Genomic DNA, 20,567 nt, shown 5'->3' on the forward strand with positions numbered 1-20,567 from the left:
GCGATTTAGCTGGAGCTTAACTTTATTGAGTGCAGACCTGAAACACTCTTTATGCCGAGTTTTATTAGCTTGGGTTAATTGTGTGGCCGCGGTGGCTGGCACAAAATTTACCAGCCCTAAATATTAGTATAGTTTAGTCATACTTTCACTTATTGCTTAAAATGTATCACTGCTGTTTCCCGTGGGGGTGTGGTTGAGCAAAGTGTTATGAGCTGTGTTTATACGTGCTTGATACCTGCTCCTTTTGACCCAGGTGATCTGGAGGGCATTCTTACTGGGGCGGGGATGCTTGCATGTGTAATTTTACTGAGAACTCATAAAAAGGCTAGGACCAAACTTCTACGTTTATGGGGTTGTGTGGACCTATCTACGCATTTTCAGTGCCTTGTTTAAAACAATTAAGCTACATTAACTGGATGAAAAACATTTGAGTGGTATTTTGAAATACTAGGGGGATGTCAGCATCTTGTTGGGTATAAATCTAAAGTGGTCGTTTACAGTCCTGGAAGTTTAGGGCCTTTAAAATAGTTGAATTAGCAGAGGTTTTGGCTGAGGGGCGACATGTAGTTGAAGTTATATTTGATTTAGGACTATAATATCTGGGATACACACTTTTCAGAGAGGGATACTTGAAATATTATGTAAGTATTAGGACCGAAATTTAGTTAACATATAAATTGGAGATCTTATTTGGTTGGAGAATATCAGGATTTTTTAGAAAATTACGTTAATCGAGGGGCTAGTGTTGGAGTGTTCATGGTTAAATTATGATTTTTAGAGCTCAATTTAAGTATCTTGTTTTTGGGGGTCGGCAGGAGTACCTCTTACCTAGTTTAACAATAAAGTCAGAGATTGGGGGAGGGCGGATTTTCGGATTTAATCGGAAGCAGCCCTTTAAATGGTGCGCGAACGTACGTGTGTGCGTGAAAGGACGTGTGCGTGAACGTATGTGTGTGCGCGAACGTCTATTGATTGTTACTCCCTTCAAGCATGAATGAATTAGCATATTACGGTTGGGTATGCTGGCTCAGAATATTCAAGATAAGTCCAGCTACAATCGATTCCACAGGGACCAGGCTCCCGCCATGGTAAGTGGCAGCATCCCGAAAATTAAAATATACCAAATGAGGCCGGGCGCGGTGGCTCAAACCTGTAATCCCAGCACTTTGGGAGGCCGAGATGGGCGGATCACGAGGTCAGGAGATCGAGACCATCCTGGCTAACACGGTGAAACCCTGTCTCTACTAAGAAATACAAAAAATAGCCGGGCGAGGTGGCAGCGCCTGTAGTCCCAGCTACTCGGGAGGCTGAGGCCGGAGAATGGCGTGAAGCCGGGAGGCGGAGCTTGCAGTGAGCTGAGATCCGGCCACTGTACTCCAGCCTGGGCGACAGCGCCAGACTCCGTCTCAAAAAAAAAAAAAAAAAAATATACCAAATGCGTGACAGTGCTCCCATGACTAGTTCTTAGAGTGATAGTCACTACTACATTGAGACACAAAGTTTGCAAATATTTTCCCCCAATTTGTAGGTTGTCTCTCCACCCTCCACCCTCCTGTTTCCTTTGCTCTGCGCAAGCTTTATAGTTTTAAGTAATCCTGTTTATCTATTTTTGCCTTTTTTGCCTCTGCTTTTGCTGTACAAACTGAATCCTGAAAAACCTGATTATCATAGTTAAAAGATTTATTTTTATCATATTCCAAATAGTTTAAAATGCTTTTGCTGGTTTGTTTGACATAATGGCATCAGGTATAACGTGGCATAATATCATACTATCACTCTCTCACTTAAAAATCAAAATGTAAAAAATATAATTTTTAAATATGGCAGAAACGTACATTAAAATACATTAAATGGTAAATAACAGATTGCTATTAAGCTCACATATAATCATGCCTTCCTTTTATAATACTTTGATCATTATAAAGTGATTTTTATCTCTTACTATATTTTATAATAACCTATGGGATAGCTGGAGTAGATATTATTTTCTCTGCCTTGCATGTGCCAAAAACGAGAGAGGGAGAGAAGTGGAGTTACTTTCTCTGTATTAAAAAGACACAATGGTGCAGAGTTGAAACTTTACTCTTGTTTGAAATACTTTACAATTTTTCTAAAACATAGTGAGATCTAGGGACTGAGTGTTATACCCAGCCCTGTTTGAAAATTTCTCAGGATATTGGTTCATCTTTTATTAAAACGAACAAACAAAAAAAAGTAGGATCAAACTAAGAAAAGCAGAATGTTTTGGTAGGATTAGGATCTCAAAATAATTATCTCTAAGCCGATGAAGTGTTACATTATTTTTCTTGCTTTATTTTTAATTCGATTATTTTTGCTGTGTCTATATGGTGGTGTAATAACCTGAGAAAGATGGTTCTAATCACACATGTACTAATCACAACCATTCAACATAGTTTTAGAGTAAGATTTAACCAGGACGTAAATTTGAAAGTTCTTAAAAGTATACAACTTCTGTGTCTACACTTAAGACCCCATCTCTAGGTATCTGTTGATTATGCAAGTAGGATTAACAATAATTAACTTATCAACCTAATATTTAAGCAGTGCAAGCATTATTTTTAGACTTTCTTAAATGGGCACTATAATATGTATCTTGATTGAGCTTACTTATTTCATGGAAGAATGGTATTCCTAAAATTATTTTAGAGATTTTTGATATTCAATCTCAAATGTTTAATGTATTTTCCAAAATTATCAAATAAGGATGAGCAGCAGCATACTCTAATATTTACAGGAAAAATGTAAATAAAAACACTTGGATTTCTAGGTTCTTTAATAATCTCAATGCCAGGATGAATTCTCTAAGTCTGAAAAAATTGCCATTACTTGGTACTAAGATCAGTATCAATTCAACCATTATTTCTTAAAAAAGATAACTTAAATAAAAGTTGCATTTACCATTATGTGCAGTGGTTCTCAACCCTGGTTATTCCTCTGTAGTTTTAAAAAATACTGATACCTGGATCCTTGGCCCAGTGATTCAGCATAAATTAGTCTCACATGTGGCTTTGTCATCAGGAGCTTAAACAGTTAACGTGCAGCTGAATTTGAGAACTACTGCTTTAGTCTTTTGAAATGAGGCCAGGTGTACATATAAGGCCTTACTGTGCAAAGCTTTAAATTTGGGGGACATTTTGGTCGTATAAAGCTGGTTAATACAGATGAAGTTTAAAGGGAACAGACTCTCACCTACCAGATATACTAATACTTTGCAGGAATCAAGATCATTGTGAGATAATTAAAAAGAAGAGAAAAATAAACTTCCTGAATGTTGAATTTATAATTACATGTTCAACCTTTCCCATATTATACTATCTTGATTGATGGTTAGAATAAAATTTCAAAGAATTTGAAACTTATCCTAGCATACAAAATTATACTTGTGTAATTTTCATGTTCAACGTATTTCAGTGAATTTAAATGATTAAAAATTAATTATCCATGGGTGATATATATGATTATTCCATTGCCAAGACTGTTGCATTAAGTAAGGCAGCCAGTTCCCAACGGATCTAGAAATCAATGTTGCAATCTGAAGAAGACTTTTAAAGTCAATATTCTTAGGTACCTATATAATTTTTTAATAATCTCCATATTATTGCAATTCAGTTCTACAGAAGACCTTTCTTGTCACATCACCAGTCCAGTGACACTGTTAGAGTGTATCAAGGGAAATGTGAATTGTCCTCTTAGGCTTCTAAACCAAATAATAGAGTGAACTGATTATATTTCAACCTTGAGTATGAAACACATTAACAATTATGATCCATAGTAAAAATCCTGTTTTTATACAGCATAATTTACTGAAACTAATTTAAAATTCACATAACATTTGATTGAATTGGAAGGTGTTTACAATTGTAAATTTTGCAACATTGAAAGCGCCAAATGTGTTTGATTAATATCAACTTCCTGCATCCACACCTGTATAATATTTACGTCTCTAAATTACTATTTGTGGTAGTTAGCAGTTTTTCCATTGCAATTAACCAACCTCTACCTTGAATATTGTCTGAGATAGCTTAACTTTTTATTTTTTTCTTAGTTGAAATGTTTTAATTATATTTTACTTTGTGGTTTTAGTTTTTCTTTTATCTTCTTGAAGTTTAACCTCAATAAAATTTTGAGTTGGTTCTTATTATGTTCATCAAAAAATTGTAAAATGTAATACAAATTATTATCACTCTATCTACATGGAAAAACATTGTTAACAAATCTGTGAATGACTTAATCATTTCAACAATTAAGACATATACACACACACACATACACATACACATACATACATTTCTTCTAAAAAGAATGGTTAAAACTACCTATACATTGGAAACATATTTTCACATAAATTTTCCCATTATTTGTGTTTATATTGTGCAAATTATATCAGTAGCTTGAATGACATGTATTTGACAAGAATAGAGAAAAGGTGGTTTCATATTCCAGACTCTTAAAACACACTTTTCATTTTAGGACGCAAGCACTCTAAGGATATGACTGTAGTCCTCATGTCTGACATCTAATTGCTATGAGTTTCCTTCAATTAATACTAAATACATGTATAGAAATTGCCATAAACTGAGCTGTATGATGGTAATAATCCCCAAATGACAATTCAATCATGGGGATCTCTGGGTTGTCCTAATTCCATTATAACAGGTGGATATAATGGTCTTTAGATCCCTAGATATGAGGTATCCCTGGAAAGGTGTTTTCTTAATCTTAGATAATAGTTTTCAATGCTTTGGTGAAAATTGTTTATGGAACTCTTCTATTTTAATCAGTCTTTGAAAATGCTCTTTCAATGGTTGATAAGGTAAGTCAGCACACAGTACTTCTATACTGTTTAAAAAAAAAAAAAAAGCTAAAACAGAAATTACTCTTAATATACATTAGGTATTCAGTACCTCTTATTTCCAGATGTATACAGTAAGTTCCTTTTATATCTTAGAGCTAAAACCAGAGAAAAAATGGTCTCTCTGCATAAACCATGCACTCTCTTTTGTTAGATAAAGAAAAAAGTGTAATTCATCTTTATCTTCTCTGATATATTATGTGACTTTAAATTTTTATTTAAAAACTGAACTTATTGAATTTTTCTTGATACCTAAATTATACATGTTCAGTGTCTATAGCATAATAAACAACAGTAAAAATTGTTAAAAACACCTATAATCTCAGCAAACAGAAAATTAATTTTATTTTAGTGAAAATATTACCTAACATTTTAGTTTTCCTAAGTATCAAAACTGTCTTATCAGCATACACTTTCAAAAAGAAATTTTATTCTATCTTCTTTAATAACATACCAGTTTTTCCTTATAAGTATTTTGAACATATATTTGGGTCACTAAATGCTATTTTAAAAGCATGGATTTCATTTGTTAGTATTCCATAACTAGCAATTATACAGTTGGACATTTAGATTTATTTCAGTTTTCAATATTCACTTCTAAAGAAAAGTTACAATGAATATTTCTGTAGTTAAATCTAACCACACATGCAAGATTATTTCTTTAGAATACATTTTAGAAGTGGTATTACATTAAGGCATTTGACTTACACTTTTAAAATATCTTTAGAAAATGTTCTTTTATTACAATAGTATGTTTTTGTATGCCTTGTATTATAATTTGTATCAAATATATTTTTATATGCATGGTATATATAAGAAATGCAAATCTAATTAGATGAAGCAACAAATATATTACATAATTAAATAACAGTTTGACATAGTTTTACGTGTATTTTTGAAAAATTACCATGCTAAATTCCTATTGTCAGCACCTAAACTAATTCTTGAAAAAGATCCAGAAAACAAAGGTCTCAAATTTCTAGATATTTTAGGTGTACATAAAGGTTTCCAAAAGATAACTGATGTGGTAACTTGAGAAATATAGAATAAATATTTGGGCACCCCACAGGGAAGCCACATAAGGATAGTCTAGAACCTCTCAGTTAGTAATAAAGGGGCCCTGGTATCATTCATAGTCCTGTAGGGGAGAGGTAAATAATTTACTAAAATCCATAGACAGAGAAGCTTGTGAGGACAGGGCTGCCTGGCTGGATCTTTGACTTTTGGTTCAAGGAAGTAGTTAATGCCGGCATTCCTAGAAGCAAGAGGGAGCCAGGAATGTAACTACTTGCCACACTCTTGTCTCCTCCTCCAGTTCTTGCTCTTCTCCCTTCCTCCAGTCACTTGCTCCTGCTTTTTATTGGCTGAACCCCACTGATATCAGGCAGTAAGAGAGCCCTATAAGTAATACGTTGTACATTTCAGCCTCCTGGGTGCACAGAGCAGATTTGAGAAGAATAGAGATTGGACTAACCAGCGCAAATGAAAGATATCCAGTGCAATAAGAAATCTCCACAGATAACTTCCTCCTTTTATTTTTTCTCATGACTGTGTCTAGACAAGGGAATTCATTTTTTCCACTAGAAATACTTTATGTATATTCATTTATGATTTTCACTCTAAGAGGTATTCTTTCAGTGAGATCTTGAAAATCCTAAATCACTTTAATTTACATGTAGAATTCAACGTCTATGAAAACAAGTGTAGCATGTGTCATATATATGACATATATATAATGTATGTGCATTACACATCTAATACGGTATATCTTAGTGTTTAATAATCTATGACTGCTCAAACAAATAAACATATAAACTAAAAATATACATGCATTGCTTTTAAAATTTTTTGTGTTATGTATTATGTGACTGTTTACGATGGACAAGGACACACAGTTCAGTTTGACGGCTGTGTGTCAAATGAAAGCTAAACATCCTACTCCTAGCCAGGTTTTTCTACCTATCCCTCCTTACTCCTCCCTTGATACTCGGACATCTTCAGGTGAAATTTTCACAGAAAAAGAAAGCAAAAGTTTGTCAGATAGGGTATTCCTTTAAATCTTGAATTTTATTTTAATTATGTTTAATTATTGACCCGTTGCTTTTTCTTTAATGAAAAATGTGTATGATGACCACTTGCCTTTCTTTTATACTGAAAAAGTTCTGCCTATCATAACTTTATTTATTTATTTATTTATTTATTTATTTATTTATGAGAGAGAGTCTCACTCTGTTACCCAGGCTGGAGTGCAGTGGCCCGATTTCCATTCACTGAAGCCTCCATCTCCTGGGCTCAATCAAGCCTCCTAACTCAGCCTCCAGAGTAACTTAGACTATTGGTGAACACCATTATGCTTGGCTAATTTTTTTGTAGTTTTGGTAGAGATGGGGTATTATCGTGTTGTACAGGCTGTTCTCAAACTCCTGGACTCAGGAGCTGGGATGACAGGTGTGAGCCACCGCAGCAGGACTGCCTATCATAACCTTAAATATTTTATGAAGCAATATATGTAGAGTGCCAAACAAATAAATTGCTAAAATGAAAACTATCTCCTGTGTTTTTGATGGAACAGTAAATGTTATTATATAGTTACTAGATAAGTTAAGGCAATGGAACCTCGTTGTGAGATTTTGTAACTTTAATCCTTTCTTTCCTTTTTTTCTTTCTTTCTTTCTTTTTTTTTTTGAGATGGAGTTTTGCTCTTGTTGCCCAGGCTGAAGTGCAATGTTGCGATCTTGGCTCACTGCAACCTCCACCTCCTGGGTTCACGCGATTCTCCTGCCTCAGCTTCCCGAGTAGCTGAGATTACAGGCATGTGACACCACACCAGGCTAATTTTGTATTCTCCATGTTGGTCAGGCTGGTCTCAAACTCCCAACCTCAGGTGATCCGCCCAACTCAGCCTCCCAGAGTGCTGGGATTACAGGTGTGAGGTGCTGTGCCCTGCCTATTCCTTTATTTCTAACAGTTTTTCATAGTGTTGCTAGAGCAAAATTTTGTATTCACCTTTTTGACTTCATTTTCTTCAAAATGACCCAGTTTTTCTTAGCTTTACATATTTTTTTTTTTTTTGTCAGAAATGATAACAGAGCAAAGGTTTGGTAATACTAGAGGTTTTACCCTTTTTCTCTTCTTTGATCTGCCTCAAATATTCTCACATGGCACATGATCATTATGACTCCCATCTTAATAAAAGTATAAATTGACATTGAACTGTTATTTTCATACCAGAACTGAGACACACCGTCTCATGGTCTTCTTGCATTTGTGCAGGCTTTCTTTATGTTTGTGGGTTTTTAAAAAATTGTTTCATTTTTGTTTTTATACAAACCACCATCCATTTTGTATTTTTGCAAGCCATCTATAATACATCTATAATAAGCTTTGAATTAATGTCAGCTTTGAGCAGTAAAAATTTTCAGAAGCAGGCAACTTACAAATCTCATGAAGAAGTTTGTGGGTTTAGTACCATTCAGATAAGTAAAAGAGTCTTAGCTGCCAGCAACTTCTTTTCAGGAATTTTTTATTGCTGCCTTTGCCATAAATATCTACCAGATAGTCAAAAAATGTAGCCCCAGGTTTGCATTTGCTGATAAGGTGCCAGAGGCCTATGACAAGTCAAGACGAAATAACATAACACCTCCTACATCAAAGTTTTAAGCGCTTTAAAATAGAGGATCCAAGTTGCTTTGTCCATTAGAAAAGGTCAGCCCAGGTTAATCTACCTTCTCACTCGCACACTAGGTTATACCTGGCCATATGCTGTTGATTCAGCACTTGTACAAGTGTCAAAACCAAAGCTGTTCATTTGCTCTGCTTTCTTTTTTCCTCTTATTCTTTTTTTTTTCATATGACTGACATTATTCTGTTTCAATTCAACAAACCTGTACTGAGCACCCACTGTTCAGATAGTCTCTCAGACCCAGGCCTCAGGGAACTTGAAAGCTAACAAATGACCTCTTAACAAGAATTTCTTGAGGAAAACACTTAAAATAGTGTAAAAAATTTCAACTGTCAAGAAAGCATCTTTTCAAAGTAGATGGATCTAAATTATCTTTATATCAAACCACCATTGTAAGATGTATTCTTTAAAGTTATTATATCTGAGAAGTCTCCTTTTTCTTTTAATCTTCACAAGTGTTTTTTCTTTTGTTCACTCTAGAAGATTTTGATGTATTAGTTTTGAATGACCAGGATTATTTCAGAGGGATTAAACTAATAAAATATTATAGGCAACAAGAGCAGTGAGGTGGTGAGAGGCATGTAAAACTGTGAGACCATAGCATTTAATGGAAACACTTACAGAAGGTAGCTAAAAATATATATATTTGGTACCAGAGCCTACTTTTCTTACTAATAATACTGAAAACAGCAAATTTGAACCTATTTAAATAATTACAAATCCTTAAATATGAATATTGTCAACATTAATATTGATTTTAAATAGAGTGTAAACATAATTGAGAATAATTTGCTTGACAAATTATACAACCTGCATCTTTACTATATTGAACATATTTATGTTGAAGTATTGTGATTATAAAAATGTTTATCTTGAATATATAATTTTCTTCTCTTGTATAACATGTATAATGTATGTAGTACCATTCATATTAGTATGTTTCTTCCCTGTTAACAATACAAAAAAAGGTATGTACATCATTAAGTCTTTTTCTTTGAGAGAACATTCAGAAAGCTTAAAAACAAATTTTAAGTGAAACAGTAGCAAAACTTTGACCTTTATTAAAATTGTACTTCTGTTCCCACTTTAACCTGGTTCTGTAGTTTAGATTCTGATTTTATTTGTCAAAAGAGATGCCTATGTACTCAATGCAAGTGACATAACATCCTTCATTCAATAAGAATACAAATGCATGAATAAATACACGTCTACTGAAAATAAAATAAAAAATAGAAGCAGAGCAGATAATTATTGAGGTATAATTTTTTGGACCAAAATACATCACTCTCTTGTCATAAGAGCAAAAATATATTTACCAGTATAGCAGGTTAATAATGGGTATTTGTAAATGCAGCCAACCATATTTTTAATCAACTTAAAACATACATTTGGTAGAACTTAAGCTTAGCTGCATAAATGAGAGTAATGAACTTAGTTGCAGACTTTTTGGACACATTTGCCACTTTATCTAATTAAAACAAATTAGTAATATTAGCATTTAATGCTGCTTTATATTTTCAAAAGGATTAGTTCAGTAATGATTATAAATTTCCCTGGCATCTTTGCAATTATCATCATCCTCAAATTTATAGATGAGGGAATTTTCAGAAGGAAGTTAAGTACTTGGAATATATTTTGAATCCAGTGAGTTTCAGTTACAAGACTGGCCTAGGCTACTGCAAGGAACTGGTAGTTTGCATTTATTCTAGAAAAGAAGGCAAGGCTTTTGGTCTTTAATCAAATTATTTAAAATACAATTTACTTAAAATATTTCAAATAATATTATTATTTGAAATATTATTTGAATTCTGGGGTTTGTAGTAAGTTGGATGAGAGTTCAAAAACCAGCTTTGCCACTCATGAGTCATATAATCTTGAGCGAGCTACTTTGGCATTTGTTTTTATACCTATTAGGCAAGGATAATCATAGTACCTATGTCATGAGATTTCTGTTCAGATTTAATGAAATGACTCTTCATGCCCAAGACTTAGAAAATAGCATTTGTCAAATTTGAGTACTGCTATTTGATGATGATGATGATGATTTCCAGACAGATTAGGCTGAATTCACATACATAAGTGAGAGCTGGATACAGTCTTTTACATTTAGACAAAAAATGTGAAGATTTATCCTATATAGAGACCCCATATTGGTGAAAACAGCAGATTAAGATCAACAACTGCCTGGCGGAACAGTAGTTCTGTGTATAAGCTGACAAGCAAATTATCCTGAGTTGTGATGTTTCCATTATAATTAAATGAACAGGACAGTCTCTCTCTCTCATATATATATATTTGAGATGGAGTTTCACTCTGGTGCCCAGGCTGGAGTGCAGTGGCACCATCTCGGCTCACTGCAACATCTACCTCCTGGGATCAAGCGATTCTCCTGCCTCAGACTCCAAGTAGCTGGGACTACAGGCGCCCGCCACCATGCCTAACTGACTTTTTGTGTTTTTAGTAGAGATGGGTTTTCACCATGTTGACCAGGCTAGTCTTGAACTCCTGACCTCAGGTGATGCGCCCTTTTTGGCCTCCCAAAATGCAGGGATTACAGGCATGAGCTACCGGGCCCAGCCAGAAAAATTATTTCAAGAGAAGTGAAGTGTTGTAACAGAAGTTTGGCATCTAATGTAAAAGTGTTTATTGTGTTCTGAGTCTTTAAAAGAAGATATAGTTGAGAATTTGATTCCTGAAAGGCCAAGGAAGCACTGATTTTCTTAAAGAACGTTAGTTTCTGTTATCCGTGTAATTGTTTACCCCCAGGAAGAGTGAACAAAACAATCCCCAGTAATCCTATGAGGCTATAAGCTCATGATTTTTAGGTTAGTTGAAAAGAGTTATTCTTATTACATACTGGCTGTGCACAGGAAGGTAGAAAAATGGCTACAATAATTCCATATATATACATATGAGAAATTAATTTTATATAGTATTAATTATATAGATTAATTTATAATTCTCCATTATCTGAATAGAACATGAAAAAATTTACTAAACAAGAAGGGTTTACTTAACAAATTAATGATGTCAAAATTTTCCAGGGGTAAAACAAAAACTACATATTAATCAAATACTACTTTCAAGTGCTATGATTTATTCATTTACATATAATATATTTACATATAATTTGTGTGCTCATACAATAATTCCTTTTGTATTTATAGCCTAACATTTTACCAGATTTAAAATTGATCCAACTTTGATCTTCAACAAAATCCTAATAATAAATATATTTATATCTATCTATATGTGTATCTACATACCTGTATCTATTTTAGAGATGAGAAAGCTGAAGCCCTGGGATTTTAATTTTTTTTTTTTAATTTTGAGACAGAGTCTTGCTCTGTCACCCAAGCTGGAGTGCAGTGGTGTGATCTTGGCTCATTGCAACCTCTGCTTCCCGGGGTTTAAGCAATTCTCCTGCCTCAGCCGCCCAAGTAACTGGGACTACAGGCACCCACCACCACACCTGGCTAATTTGTGTATTCTTAGTAGACATGTATTCTTCACCATGTTGGCCAGGATGGTCTCAATCTCTTGACCTCGTGATCTGCCCGGGTCGGCCTCCCAAAGTGCGGGGATTACAGGCACAAGCCGCACCTGACTTAATTGATTTTTTTTTTTTCCTTAAGAAAACTTCCAGAATTAAAATTCCAATACTGAGACTTTTTTACATATACTATTTAGGTTATGTGATTTTTCTCCCACTCATCTGATGAGACTTGACTTTCAAGACATCTAGCAGATACAAAATCAGGCAAACTTCACCTCTGAAAATAATTTTTAAAAGTATTGATTTTTAGAAAATATGATATAAGGTGGGTGCGGTGGAGCCTAGCACTTTGGGAGGCTGAAAGCAGGAGAATTTCTTGAGTGCAAGAGTTATTGTCCAGCCTGGACAATATAGTGAGACCTCGTATCTACAAAAGATTTTTTAAAAAAATTAGTCAAGCATCGTGGCATGACCCTGTAGTCCCAGCTCCTGGAGAGGCTAAGGTGGGAACATCACTTCAGCCTGGGAGATGGAAGCTGCAGTGAGCCAAGATCACGCCACTGCAATCCAGCCTGGGTGACAAAGCAAGACCCTATCTCAAACAAACAAAAAAATTGTATATATAAAAATATTATTTTTCATAATATATTTATTAAAATTTTTGGAATCTTTTTATATTGCATGTTTTATAAAAGTGGTGAAAAGATCGCATTTATGTAACTGATGTTGTTGAATTCTCTGTGTGAATAACATAGTGTTGGCCGGGCGCAGTGGCTCATGCCTGTAATCCCACACTTTGGGAGGCCAAGGTGGGTGGATCACCTGAGGTCAGGAGTTTGAGACCAGCCTGGCCAACATGGCATGGCGAAACCCTGTCTCTACTAAAAATACAAAAATTAGCTGGGCATGGTGGTGCATGCCTGTAATCCCAGCTACTGGGGGGCTGAGGCAGGAGCTTCGCTTGAACCTGAGAGGCAGAAGTTGCAGTGAGCTGAGATCGTGCCACTGCACTGCAGCCTGGGCAACAGAGTGACACTCCATCTTAAAAATGAATGAATAAATAAATAAATAAATAAGATAGTGTTAAGATCAAACAGAACATACACTTACACAAAACAAGAAACATTGTGGGTCAAGTTATATTCTATTGATGCTATATAAATTAATGGAATGTGTTAAAGATATAAATGGTTTACACTTGCATAATTCTTCCTGTGAAAACTTTAATCTCTGGCCTCAATATTTTTATTTTACTATAAACGTGATTAGTTTTAATGCCCATTATACTCATTATGTTTGCACCGTGATTAATGTGCAAAATTATCAGAGTGAATGTTAAATTTTTATAATTCCATTTTAATCAGTCATGGAGATTCATGTTTTAATTAGCAGAGCACCCCATTTTATAATAAAGTAAAGACTGATTGTAGGAAAAATGTAAATAAATCTTGATATTATGAAAGTGATGGTCAAAAATTTATGGAGTAGGAATTTGATATCCATAGCTTAATTTATGACAATTTCATCATGATAACTCAATAAGAAGGGTTTTACATTCCTAATAATGTTTTGTGAATATATTAATGGCAATTATGTATTTATACTATCAAAATCTAACATCTGCATTTAATTTTCAATATGATTTTAGATCATTAGTGAAATATTCATCAATAACTCTTTCTGTTCATATCACATTAATAAAGTGACCATTTTGGTTAACTGCTGCCTATGGATTTAATTAATTTATTAATTCTTCTAAGCCTCATTTTCAAATGATTACAGATTTAAGATGGAATTTTGTGGTTGGCTGACCTGTGGTTCCATTTCTTATTAAGGCTAGGTTCATCAAATATAGCAAAAAAATACACACACACACACACACACGCACTCACACAGAATAACCAGTTTGAATTTCAGATCAACCACTAATTTTTTAGGGACATATAAATATGTCCCTATATTTTATCTGCCAACATAGATATATACAAGGTAAGGCACATAATAATCCCAATTCCTCTTTACTCTTCCAGTCTAAAAACTGTATCTGGTTACATTAAGAAATAGTGTATATAGACCTTTAATAGACCTTTCTTTTATAACTCAAGAAGAAAGGAGCAGTTTCTGTTGAGGAAGGCGATCCTAGGAATGCTCAGGAGGGTAAATTTCATGGTAGACTGTTTACTCAGCACTTTTAGGATTAAAGACAGAGAAGCAAGGGCCACTATTTAGAAACTGTTGCTCATGGATGACTGGATGAGCTTCTCGGCAGGGATGAGACTTTATGAGATTCTAGATTGGTTGCACAGTACAACACGGCTTTGAGGAGGAAGCCATTCTTGCACCCTGTGCATGGAACCAGGAAACTTTCTCAGGCACCACTGGGATGAGAAGTGGTGGAGGCCTCCGTGTCCACACCATTAGCATAGGCACAGGACAGAGAATGCTTTTTAAAGGCAGTGATCGGGATTCCCCAATACGTTCCACCATTACATGGTGACATGTAATCCCAGCTCCTCGGGGGGCTGAGGCAGAATTGTTTGAACCCAGGAAGTGGAGGTTGCAGTGAGCTGAGATTGCACCACTGCACTCCAGCCTGGGTGACAGAGCAAGAATCTTTCCCCCATGTCCCCGCCACCAAAAATAAAAAATTGCCCACATGTGTAACGGTGTGTGTGTGCACGCGTGTGTGTGTGTGGTAGACTTTAGTGGATTTCTTATTTAATTACTTGGGCTTCAGTCTTTTTATGCAGAAGCCCATATACCAGGTCCTTCAGACAGTTGTCTAATAAATGTCTTCTAGTTTTATATTTTATTAATATATCTTAATACATCAAGGAACTAAAATTAAGTTTTAATTTGCAGGTAGTTTAAATTGCCTCATAATCATTTCACATATTTTTGTGATATATGTGATGCAGTCCACTATTGAAATTATTTGCACTTATGTGCAGAAAAAAAAACACAACATGCTAAGATAGAAGCAAAATTTAAATTAAAAAAACGAGTAAATTGCCCTCCTTCATACTTAGGTAGTCAGCAATTGAAAGGCATTTATAACTGGATATCTATTTAGATTGAAAATTAAACATTTTTAATTTTTTATTTGTTTAATTTTCAATCTAAATGTTTAATTTTCAATCTAAATAGATATCCAGTTATAAATGCATATTTTTCTGAAAATTAGCATTTTCTATAGTAGATTTTATTTATTTTCTATTTTTGCTATTACTTATTTCAAAAATTAGCTTAGTTTTGGAAATATTTTGTCCTTCATTATTTCACACAGTACCAAGTCATAAACTAAACATTTAAGAAAGTCTCCTGTATGTTTACTTTCCTAAAAGCACTGCTGACTCTATGTATGGCCATAGGGTAAAGATTCAATGAAAATTAGGCAAAAATGTGTATTATGTACATTCAAAATATTGTATAAAATTTTGGTACATTTTTGGATTCCAAAGGAATCACTGACTCCTGATTAAGTTGCATCTTCAGAGAATTGGATAAGCAACGTATCTCACTGTGGTTTTCACATAGAGGAAAAGAAAAAAGTGAGGAGAAATATTTCTTCTGTCTTGATGGAAATTGAGTTTTCCATCTATGATGGTTCATGAACTTCAACAATGTATGGCCTGTACTAAATCAGCCACCAGATTCCAGTGTAACATTCCTCAGGACAATAGCCTGTGAAGATACAGTGTGATGCCGAATAGAAGAACATCGACCAGAGGCAATGGAAGGTGGTGAAAAATTAGCCATTTTTCCTATTAGATTGGAAATAGATTTTTATTCCTAGATGTGTATGAACACGTGAGGATTTTTCAGGTAAAAGACATAGTAATGGCCAGGTGCTGTGGCTCACGCCTGAATCCCAGCACTTTGGGAGGCCGAGGCGGGCAGATCATCTGAGGTCAGGAGTTTGAGACCAGACCAGCCTGGCCAATATGGCAAACCCTCGTCTCTACTCAAAATACAAAAATTAGCCATGCATGGTGGTAGGCACCTGTAATCCCAGCTACTCGGGAGACTGAGGCAGGAGAATTACTTGAACCCAGGAGACACATGTTGCAGTGAGCCTAGATCCTGTCACTGCACTCCAGCCTGGGTGACAGAATGAGACTTCCTCTCCAAAAAAAAAAAAAAAAAAAAAAGCCATATTTTAAGAAGCCATTGGGTATTGGTGAGTTATATGAATAATGAATACACAGAAAAATATATGGGTCTTAAAAGCATAGTGTATAGTGAAAATAGTTAAGAAAATTAAGTATATAACAAAATGTTATTTATATATGTGTGCATATAAAACAACAATATGTGGCCGGGCACAGTGGCTCACGCCTGTAATCCCAGCACTTTGGGAGGCCAAGGTGGGTGGATCACCTAAGGTCAGGTGTTGGAGACCAGCTTGGCCAACATGCTGAAATCTCGTCTCTACTAAAAATACAAAAGTTATCCAGGCGTGGTGGCAGGTGCCTGTAATCCCAGCTACTCGGGAGGCTTAGACATGAGAATTGCTTGAACCCAGGAGGAGGAGGCTGCAGTGAGCTGAGATCACTCCATTGCACTCCAGCCTGGGCAACAAGAGCGAAACTCTTTCTGAAAACAAACAAACAAAAATAAAAAATAAAAAACATAACAAACAAAGGCAACACAAAAACCCAATATGCAAGTAATCTATGAGTGAATGGATGAGTAAGAGTGGAGGGTGAGGGCAAAGGGACATTGGTTGATATTGATTACAATTCCTATCATAATGTTTGCTGCCCTGATCATAAATATTTTTGACATCTTTTTTTTTTCTGAGATCTTAATCATCCACTAATATTAGCTACATGTATTTTTGCTTCCTTCTGTAATAACTAATTTTGCCAGGTCATACAACAAAGTTGCTTAGGAGAAACATAAGACAGTGTCTAGTTAGAATCTTGAGGAACAGAAAGTCACTTAAAGAAATCATGTAAAAATTTTAGCTCAGGACAGTTACAGACATGAGTTGAACAAGTGGGTGATCCAAGGGAGAGTATGGAACTAATCAGGAATTACTTCCTTAAGGAGCTAATGTTTGAAGTGTTACACTAATAATGCTTTTGAAATCATTTTAAAACCCTCACTTCTGTGATAATTGTGTCATCTAGCTACTGAAACATCTAAGGTACATTTGTAGTACTTTTATATTATTGTTAGTCATCTAAAAGTATTTCAAATTGGAGATCTGTGACACTAATACAATCAGATATTTCTGTGTAATTTACTGTTTCTATTGAAATTCTAAATTCAGTAACTAGATATAAAATAATAAACAAATCTCTTCATAGGTCACATATGCTATGTAAGAAAATTCTGTTATTAAATTAAAAAGTATTAATGATTCTCTTTTGTTCCAAAACCATGAAAGTTTGAAAACATAAACATGTTTTAAAATTGAGAAGTAACATCAAGAGCTTGTGTATATTCTTCTATTTTCACATTGATATGGTTTGGCTGTGTCTCCACCCAAATCTCATCTTGAATTGTAGTTCCCATAAATCCCACATACTATGGGAGGGAACCCGTGGGAGGTAATTGAATCATGGGGAGCGGATCTTCCCCATGCTGTTCTCATGATGTTGAATAAGTCTCACTAGATCTGATGGTGTTATAAAGAAGAATTCCCCCACACACTATCTTTTGTGCCTGCCACCATGTAAGATGTGGCTTTTCTCCCCCTTCCCCTTCCAACATGATTGTGAGGACTCCCCAGCCATGTGTAACTGTGAGTCAATTAGACCTCTTTCCTTCTTATATTACCCAGTCTCGAGTATGTCTTTATTAGCAGTGTGACAACGAACTAATACGTACATTGAATTAAAACTAAAATCAACAGCAATGAAAGTGCAATTGGTATAATTCAACCAAATACAATGAATGACACATTGGGAATTATCACTTTAAAATATTGTGTTTCAGGCCGGGCGCAGTGTCTCGCGCCTGTAATCCCAGCACTTTAGAAGGCTGAGGCGGACGCATCATGAGGTCAGGAGATCAAGACCATCCTGGCTAACGTGGTGAAACCCCATCTCTACTAAAAATACAAAAAAAAATTAGTCAGGTGTGGTGGCAGGTGCCTGTAATCCCAGCTACTCAGGAGGCTTTGGCAGGAGAATCAGTTGAACCCGGGAGGTGGAGATTGCAGTGAGCCGAGATCACGCCACTGCACTCCAGCCCGGGTGACAGAGCGAGACTCTGTCTCAAAATAAATAAATAAATAAACAAACAAACAAACAAATAAATAAAAAATCTTGTGTTTCAGTTAATTTGAACCTTCAACCTGGCTTAATTAGACAAAGAACAACTTAAAACATTTAGTATTTGTAAGTTTTAAAAAACCATGGGTATATGGTTTTTTGGTTTGGTTTTAAGTTTGGTTCTTAAGGTTAAACAAATTTTAGAAACTTTTAGCAATTTTTCACTTTCAATTGTTATGGTTAAATCCAGGGACTGGAAAAGTAATACTTGCTCTCTCTCTCTCTCCTAACTTTAACCTTTCTTTAATTAAAAGATGGACTTTTTAAAAAGTTAATTTTCCCTTTTCTGAAGTGTTCAGAAATTCAAATCATTGAATTTACTACTGTGAAAAGATTCTTCATTATGATTCTTATTTTTTTTATATAAAAGATGTCAGCAAATTAACAACTGAATTCACATTTAAGTACGCTGCTAGCCATAGGCTGTGTTGATTGATCACCAAGGTGAATTTAACATTAGGCTTTATTTCCAAAATTAATTTCTATTGAAACCAATGTTAACTGACTCTTTTCAATTTTCAATATATTTTATTTTTTGTCTTTTACCGTGAATATGGTGGTTACCCATAAGAACAGTGTTTTCCCTTTTTATATAAAACTTAATGCTATAAAAAGTCTTCAAATAGTTACTGATAATAATTTACATGATTTTAAGTAAACTAATAAGTTCTTGAGGGTAGAGCTGGAATAAATAGTTGTAGAATAAATACATAGTTAACTTAAAATAATTATTCTTTCTTTTTCTTCAGGTATCTCCACAGAATTTAGTATAATATTAAAATTGATATTAGTTATGTAACAATTACATAAATGTAAAGATCTAAAAATTTTTCTAAACCTTTATGTGTTTGTGTATGTACAAGTAAAATCTGAAAATAAATTTTGGCCAAGTATAAATATGAATTCAAATCACTTTTTTTTTTTTTTTAAATGGAGTCTCACTCTGTCGCCCAGGCTGGAGTGCATGGGGCAATCTTGGCTCACTGCAACCTCCGCCCTCTGGGTTCAAGCGATTCTTCTGCCTCAGCCTCGCGAGTAGCTGGGACTACAGGAACGCACTCACCCCCCCCCACCTAATTTTTGTATTTTTAGTAGAGACAGGGTTTCACCATATTGGCCAGGCTGGTCTCGAACTCTTGACCTTGTGATCCATCTGCCTCGGCCTCCCAAAGTGCTGGGATTACAGGCATGAGTCACCACATCTGGCCTCAAAACACTTCCTAAACAATTTTGAAGTTTCATAGTGAAATATATTATACTTCAAAGCATGCACCCACATATATAGTTTTACATTTTACATTACAATGAATTTGAGAAATTATTTTTGTTTTGGAGATGAGATGCAAATAAGTCATGTTTTAATAGAATTTTAGTTAGACAGGTAACATATATTCTTGCCTTCATTATTTTTTCCAACTCTGTGTTTTCATTTTAGGAATTAATTTTTTAGATATCTGTTATTTTGGTTTTGGTATATAAATGAAAGTTTATTACAAAACTCATATTATCATCAAGCATGTCTGCTTTTTTTCTTTTTTCTTTTTTTTGTTTTGAGACGGAGTCTTGCTCTGTCGCCCAGGCTGGAGTGCAGTGGCACGGTCTCCACTCACTGCAAGCTCCGCTTCCCGGGTTCACACCATTCTCCTGCCTCAGCCTCCCGTGTAGCTAGGACTACAGGCGCCCACCACCGCGCCCAGCTCATTTTTTTAAATGTATTTTTAGTAGAGACGGGGTTTCACCATATTAGCCAGGATGGTCTTGATCTCCTGACGTCTTGATCTCCTGACCTCGTGATCCGCCCGTCTCGGCCTCCCAAAGTGCTGGGATTACAGGCGTGAGCCACCGCGCCCGGTCTGCTTTTTTTCTAATGGTTTATATTGACTTGAAACTAAACACATTTTGTGGATGAATGAAGTTCATTAATCTTATTGCAAATCCTTTAGAAAATTTGACCATTACTCCATTTGGGAGTATTCAGTTCCATGTAGCATTATATCAAACATGCAACACACATTATCCTTCTCCCAAAGGTAATAGTTGACCCTTAAACAATACGAGTTCAAACTGAATGAGTCTACTTACGTGCGGATTTTCTTTCACCTCTGCCACCCATGAAACAGAAAGACTAGCCCTTCCTCTTTCTCCTCAGCCTGCTTAATGTGAAGATGACAAGGGTGAAGATCCTTATGCTGAGCCACTTACTCTTAATTATTAGTACATACATTATTCTCT

General features: G+C 35.1%; 1 protein-coding gene across 1 annotated transcript in view; it reads left to right on the plus strand.

Annotated features, from left to right (window-relative positions):
• PCDH15 (protocadherin related 15) overlaps window positions 1-20,567 on the plus strand; it is a 1,828,063-nt gene that overhangs the window by 23,540 nt on the left and 1,783,956 nt on the right. The window lies entirely within an intron of this gene.

The sequence above is a fragment of the Theropithecus gelada genome, chromosome 9 (assembly GCF_003255815.1).
Source record: "Theropithecus gelada isolate Dixy chromosome 9, Tgel_1.0, whole genome shotgun sequence".
Classification (NCBI taxonomy): Eukaryota; Metazoa; Chordata; class Mammalia; order Primates; family Cercopithecidae; genus Theropithecus; species Theropithecus gelada.